Source organism: Meriones unguiculatus, chromosome 11, assembly GCF_030254825.1.
Source record: "Meriones unguiculatus strain TT.TT164.6M chromosome 11, Bangor_MerUng_6.1, whole genome shotgun sequence".
Lineage (NCBI taxonomy): Eukaryota > Metazoa > Chordata > Mammalia > Rodentia > Muridae > Meriones > Meriones unguiculatus.
Window position 1 is genome coordinate 77422360 of NC_083359.1, and position 7461 is coordinate 77429820.

Consider the following 7461-nt stretch of genomic DNA (forward strand, 5'->3'; position numbering starts at 1 on the left):
CAGGTATTGATAGAATACCTGCCTCGGGAACACAAGGACCTGAGTTCAGTCTTCACAACAGCTGTTGTAAAAAAAAGAAAAGAAAAAGCCGGGTGCAGTGGTGAAGGCTTGTTAGCCCAGTCCTAGGGAAACCAGAGTCACACGCAGATCCCAGGGCTTGACAGCCAGCCAGCTAACCACTCATCATCACCAGGCCTGGCTCAGATAACAAGATGGACGGTGCCGGAGGAAGTACACACCAGAACAAAAGAAAAATTCCCTCTGAGAATGTTGCCAAACCCGAATTAGCACGCAGAACCCCACTGTGAGGAGCCCCTCACTGTTCTTTCTCTGCTGTTGTGTTGTCGCCTTTCCTATTTGAGTCTTGTAGGTTAGGAAAATGTATTTTCGAGGGTTAGCATACCTTAAGAGCTTTCGGCTAGGCAGTGTAGTGGAGCCTGCTTGCTTGGGGCTTCTTAATTGAGGTCCAGATAGCTACAATAGATGAGCAGCATAGTGGCTGTTTTGTTTTTAAGTATTTAGGTTAAAAGTGTAGAAAAGCACTTATCTACCCCCTCAAACACAAACTGGGTAGTAGTCGGGTTGCTAGGTAACATATTCAAACTTGAGAAGATTTAAAAACTTTACAAAAAACAAAACTAAGCCCCCTATTCAGATAGCCTGGCTGTAGTTGTGGGGGAGGGGAACTGGTAGGCTACAGAGATGGCTCAGGGGTTGAGATGGCTCCCTGCTCTTATTAGCAAACCACACTTGGTGCTTCACAACTCTCTAACTCCAGCCCCCGGGGACCTGACTCCCTAGTGCACGAACATACACATAAATAAAAGTAAAATAATTTTTAAAAACATAAATTGTCAATATAATAATGCTTCAAAATTATTTCCCGAGATGTCATTTCAAGTTCTCATTTGGGTTGACGTTAAATCTGGAAACAACAGATAAGCGACGGGCTCAGGGCTGAGGAGCGTTTGCTGCTCTTGCAGAGGACCTAGGTTTGGTTGCCAGTACCCACATGGTTAGCCTTTCAATCTGAAAGTCTTAAGAACTATAAGGAGAGGGTCAGGGGCAGAGATTTTTGGACAGAAGGCTGTGGGGGCGTGTGAAGAGAAATGGTGGCACATCTAATGGACGGCTTTTGCCTGGAGACCCTTAAGTTCTGGCCTGCCTGCGTCCTCTGCCATCCATCCCACAGCCCAGGACTTCAGTGTGCACACAACCTAGGAAGGAGGTGATCACATCCCACCACTGCCTGGAAAACTGAGCCCAGCACTCCCAGCTGCCTGCTTGTTCTCTGGACTCTTCTCTGTCCTGCTCTATCCATGGCTGTGTCTCTCCGTTGTGAACCCTTTTTCATCTTCAGGATGCTGCCTGCTCAGATCTCCCCACTCTGTCCCTCAGGGTAGGCTGCAAAGCTGTCTTCCAACCCTTTCCCCCCCTTTGGAATGTACTTAAAGGGAGGTTTATCTTACTCAGCGAGGAGTAGAGATAGTGACCATCCTTATCCTGCCTTGCCTTTTGAGTTTACAGAGCCCCATTCTTCCGGTTGGACAGGCAGAACTTTTTTTTTTTTAAATACAAAAGTAGATCTAAATAAGGTAAATTCTAACATAAATGACTTGAGAGCTTTAGGAGCCATAAGGAGCTCTGGAAGGGTGGTAGATGGCTGTTCAGTACTGTGAACAAATTCATGTCACAGAATCTTAGGTACACTTCAAAATGGTTACACACATTTTATGTTATTTTCTTTTCCCACCACAAAAAATACTTTTGAACTCAGCAATACAGATCTGAGCTGCCTGATCTTTTGTTTGCTTTTGTTTGTTTGTTTATGTTTTTGTTTTTGTTTTGGCCTTACCTGGCAATAAACATTTTAATATTGTTTGCTTTATTTTTATGATGACAAGTGAGTTTCAAGTTTTTTTTTCCTTTTTTGTCTGCTATTTAAATACAAAGCTAAGACACAACCAAGACATTTTTATCTCACAGTTACACCTTCTGTTGGTTCTTCCTCTGAGTCTGGCCGCTGACCAGGCTAGCAAGGGGTGTGGGGAAGACTTTCTTAGGTAGCACCCTCGTGAGGCTGGGAGATGGGAAAGGTTTGGGGGACAAGAGTAGGTTCTCATACCTGGCTCCTGAGCCCCAGCCTCTGGTGAATGTTGAGAACTAGTCCTTTCAAGGGACAAGGAAGCCACCTACTCTTGCTACCACGGGTCAGAACTTAAGAATCATCCGGGTTCTCTGCCTGCTAAGCACATGTGTTTGCCTAGTGCCAAACACATCTGATGCCTGCTGCTGGCAGGGGTCCTAGACTGGCAGCATCTTCATGGGTACCAGGGGTTCTGCCTTGACAACAGGTGGCACACAGCAGAATTGGGGTTGTTGTTGTTGGGGGTACGCGCTTAGTAATTTCTGGTCCCACTACAAAACCTCACCTCAAAGCATCAGGATATGCAGTCAGACAAGATGCAGGCCGGGGAAAGCACTGTTGTCCTGCCCTGTCCTGTCCTGCAGGTCTCCTGAAACTGCATTAATTTTTTATAGAAATGTGAACACTGAATTCATTTAAAAAAAAAATTTAAAAACAAAGCATTAAAAAAAAAAAAAGAAAAAACCACAGAGAACAGCTTATATGTAGATAGGTTTTGAAGGGAGTGAAATGAATACGTTTTTCTTTTTCTTCTGGGGTTCTTTTATTTTTGTCTTTTTGGCCTAGCTGACTGGTTTGTGTAGAGATTTGAGATGGTACTCTAGCCTGACCATATATATATATATATATATTTTTTTTAATTTATTTTATTTTTTTTTTTCAGCTTAGTCTTCTGTGCTTGGCCTTATGGGTCAGAAAATTGCCTCTTTGCCTGTTTGAAGGTAACAGAGTATCTTAGTATCTGCCAAGATCCAGGCTCAGATCTGGAGCAGTGAAGCATGGCAGCTCCTCCAGACACCACTAAGGCGGTCACATGCCATCCTCGGCTCATTTCACACATCAGACAGACTTTCCTCGCATCCCACTTCTCTTTTCTTTCTTTCTTTCTTTCTTTCTTTCTTTCTTTCTTTCTTTCTTTCTTTCTTTCTTTCTTTCTTTCTTTCTTTCTTTCTTATTCAAGACAGGGTTTCTCTGTGTAGCCTTTCTTTTTTATTGAGACAGGGTCCCAATTTGTAGCCCAGGCTGGCCTCCAACTCACAGAGATCCACCTGCTTCTGCCTCCCTGAGTGCTGGGATTACAGGCAAGCACACTCAATCCCAACTTTTCAAGGACGGTTTTTTATATAAGTTTATGTAATCGGAAAAATTTTTGGAACGTAAATTGCCAAACAACAAATAAAAAATCCAGTAGGGCATGAAGGTGTTCACCTATAGCCCTATCACTTAGACTGAGGCAAGAAGGTCAGGAGTTCAAGGTTATATTCGGTTAGCTACAAGGGTTGTTTTGTTTGTTTTTGAGATAGTCTTTGTGTGCTATCCCGGAATTCCCTCTGTAGACTGGTCTCAGGGTTAGCCGACAGAGATCCATCTGCCCAAGTCCTGTGATTAGAGTTGTTCGCCATCCGACCTGGCTGCTTACAAGTTTGGGACCAACCTGGGCTACATGTGATCCTATCTCAAAACAACAGCAACAAAAACAAAATGGCATAATAAAGAATAAACTGGAAAAGCTTCATTTCAGACCCACTGGCATTCCCTACTCCTTCTCCATAAGAGTCTCTCTCTCTCTCTCTCTTTCTCTCTCTACACATGTGCTATGGTTCATGTATGTGCCTGCTTGTGTGTCTATCTGTGTAAGCGGAGGTCAGGGGAGGATGTTGGCGGTCCTGCTCTATTGTCGCCCTCGGCCCCTCCCATCTCTGCCCCTGGAGTGCTAAAGTTACAGGTACATGTTCAGCCACATCTGGCTTTTTGCATAGGTGCTGGGGATTTGAACTCAGATACTCAACCTTCCACAAGAAGCATTCTTAACCACTGAGCCATCTCTCCAGCCCTGCAACAGAAAACTTTTTAAAAAATGTTTTATTTTTATTTTATGTATGTGTATGAGTGTTTTGCCTCATGTATGTCTTTGTACCACAGTGCCCACAGAGGCCGGAAGAGACCATTAGGTTTCCTAGAACTGGAGTTACGGACAGTTGTGAGCCACCTTGTGCTGAAAATTGAACCTGGGTCGTCTGCAAGAGCAACCAGTGCTCTTAACCACTGAACCATCTCTCTAGGCACCAACAAGGAGACTTTTTATTGGAATGTGCGTGTTGTGGATATAAGCATGTGTTTGTTTTGGTCGCAGGTGTGGGGTGTGGGACTGATTCAGATGGTCCACAGCAGCAGACCATTTGCTTCATGTGGGCTCTGAGAGCTCTTTGCCAGCTGCAGATGGTTCAAATCTGAGGACTCTGGAAAGAGAATAAATGCCAGAGCCCAGAGAATGTGGAACTAAGAGAAAGAGCAAGGCTGCTCCTGTTTCCCACCTTGCTGCTCCTGGTTGCTGTTGTGAGACAAGATGGAAATCTTCTGAGACAAGGATTGGATTGGCTCCAAGGAACCTGACGACCCTAACCAGCAGGAAGCAGCTAAGAGAACTGCACTCCCTCTCCCACTAACCCTTTCTTTCTCCTACCTGGTGTTGGGGTGTTGGAAGGGATTGAGGTGGAGTAGGGAGAAAAAGATTTAAAAAAAAAAAGGAAAAAGAAAATTAGTTTTTAAAAAGTATGCCTACATGCGCAGCCTTTAGATTTTCTTTATTTCTGGCATGTTTTATGTTACAACTTTCATCTATTTAAAAATTCTTAGAGGCAGGTATGGTGGTGCATGCCTGTAATCCCAGCACTCAGGGAGGCAGAGGCAGGCAGGTCTCTGTGAGTTCCAGGCCAGCCTGGTCTGAAAAACAAGTGCAAGTCAGCCAAGGCTACACAGAGAAACTGTCTTGAAAAAACCAGAATAAAATAAAATTGTTAGGAGGTAGTTTCCTGGGTCCAGCCATCTCGGGAACAAGTTGCATCTTTCTGGCAGGGTCAAAACTTAGTTCATATTCGTAGGCCTTGGAACCCAACCAACTCCTATCCTGTTTTCTTCAGATGTTTCTTATTTGTCTGTTAACCAGTAAAGGATGTAAAGAGGGAAGTTCCATTATCCATTATCTAAACTAAAGCACAGGTTGTAAATTGTTGCCTGTCTGGACTTAAAGTTTGCCCACTCCTTTGTTCCCTTATCACTTAAAACTCCTGTTCAAAGTCCAAGAGAGGACATGACAGCCAAAAGCTCAGTCGAGGGTACTGAAACCAGAGGGCCTGGAAAGGCCCAGTCACCCACGTTTACTTCCTTGCTCAACCCTTGTGTCAAAATATGATTGGTTGGTGCAACAGCTCATCCTGCTCCTGCTCCCATCTTTTAAAAATGTTGTACCATCTCCCTCTGGGGAGGAGTTTCGGATCCCGAACTGGTGGCCTCCTTGTGTGTGCAGAAAATAAAGCTTGTATTTTAAGCTTCTGTCTCTGAAGTGAGTTTTCTCAGCTTCCACCCCAAACCCAACAAAAAATAAAATAAATTCTTAATTTTTTCCATTTAAGGCTCTTCCCCATTCACTGTTACCAGTTCCTGACTCATTCTCTTTAGGAGTAGGACAGAGAGAAAGAGCTAAGGGAATTAGGTCAAGGAAGAATGGGTCCAGGCAGATTCTTAGTAGCAGAGGCCAGAGGTCTCGGTCTTTTTTTTTTTTTTTTTTTAATCATTCTGGAACCCTTTGACTTGGGGATGGAGTTCAGAGGACCTTAGAAGATGGCAATGGTTCTTGTTTAGTCTTTAAATGTTTATTTGGCTCAGAACACAACCCTTTCAAGGAGAATGCTCTTTTCTTAGTTTAAGGACTAAGAATGCAACTCGCACTAGGTCGAGGGACCCTGGGCCACCTCCCTATGTGGATGGGCAGAAGTGGACACAGGTTTGGTTTGTGCCAAAGGGCCTGAGCTGGAGCCTGAGGTCCACCTGCTCAGGTACTTGGTCATCTTATGTTCAGAGCCCAAAGGGAAGGTGATCTCAGGTACCCAAGGGCCCAGCCACCAAGCATCTGGTGCCTGTCCCTATAGAGATGAGAACTGTCATACCTTCTTGAAATGTGGGAGAGAGTGTCCTTCATCTCCCAACTCGATGTGCTTGGTGTGTGTGTGTGTGTGTGTGTGTGTGTGTGTGTGTGTGTGGCGGGGGTGGAGGGAGAGACACAGTGACAAGATAAAGAGGAAGATGTAGTGGCCAAATGTTTCCCTGAGGCCTGGATCAAGTCTTCCTTGGGAACTGCCCATTTTTCGTAAAGAATCTCTGTGAGAGCTGGCACGCCCAGAATTGTGGGGGTGAGTCTTATGGAAGGAGGTGTGACTTCTTCTTTAGTTGAGGCAAGGGTCTTGGCAGGATACTCATTGCTTACATTTCCGGAACAGGTCAGGGCTCCTCAAAAGTGTCACTAAGTAACTATCCTCCTTAATCATGAGAAATGTGTTTGTCCCAAATACATCAAAATGCTTCCTGAACAATAACGTCAGATCTTCAGTGTGTAAGCACTCCATAGTGTTGGAATAAGCGTTGAGCAAACTCTGCCAGACCCTGACCAAGGAACTCTCTGTTCCCTTAGGGCCTGAGGCTTGCTAAAATCCCCTGCCCCTGCGTTATTGAAGCTCCAGCCCGTTCCCCCTCACTGCCTTTGCCAACGCGGTATCTCACTGTCACCCGCATCCTGATAACCTAGTCTCGTCAGTGTTCTAGAGATAAAACAGCCTTGTCTGGGCAAACAAGTCCAGGAGGGAGAAACTGCAGGCTTGCACGGAGCCCTGGAAGTTGCATTTCACCCCCCCACTCCCTAAACCTCCTCTATATACCCCAAATATCTCCTTCCCCTATAGCAGATACCCCTTTCCTGCTGGGTCTGTTCCCCCCACCCCCCACCTTTTTGAAGCAAACAGTCCCTCTGCTGAGGTCAGACAGGAGTCTTCTCTGCCTCCTGTCTAAGGCGCCCAGAAATGGAGGCCGTAGTCTGTGGCTTCCTGCCTTCTCACCCAGTCCTCCTACCTGCAAGAGGGCAGCTGCTCCTTTCTTTCCCTTCCTCCTTCCTGCAGGGGTATAGACAGAGCAGTGGCCTGAGGCTAAAATTTAGGTCAAAGACGCTCATGGAAAAAGGCTGAACAGAGATGGTTGCCCCACCAGAAGCCCGAAGCTGAACTGCTCTGCTGTGTAAGGGCAGTCCTGTTTCTCAAGGGACACCCCAGCCCCAGGGTGATGGGGGTAAGGAGCCATAAAAATGTGCATCATCAGGCTCCTGGGTTCTCAAGTGAACCATGCTACCAGAACAGAGGCCAGCTGCTTCCTGAGGCAAACCCGCACTTACGTTGAAAGTAGAGAAGGGCTGTGGCCCAGCCAGAGGTCTTAGCACAGGCTTGTCCTGGCCAGCCAGTGACAGCCCACCCCAGCTACAGGCAGGCAGA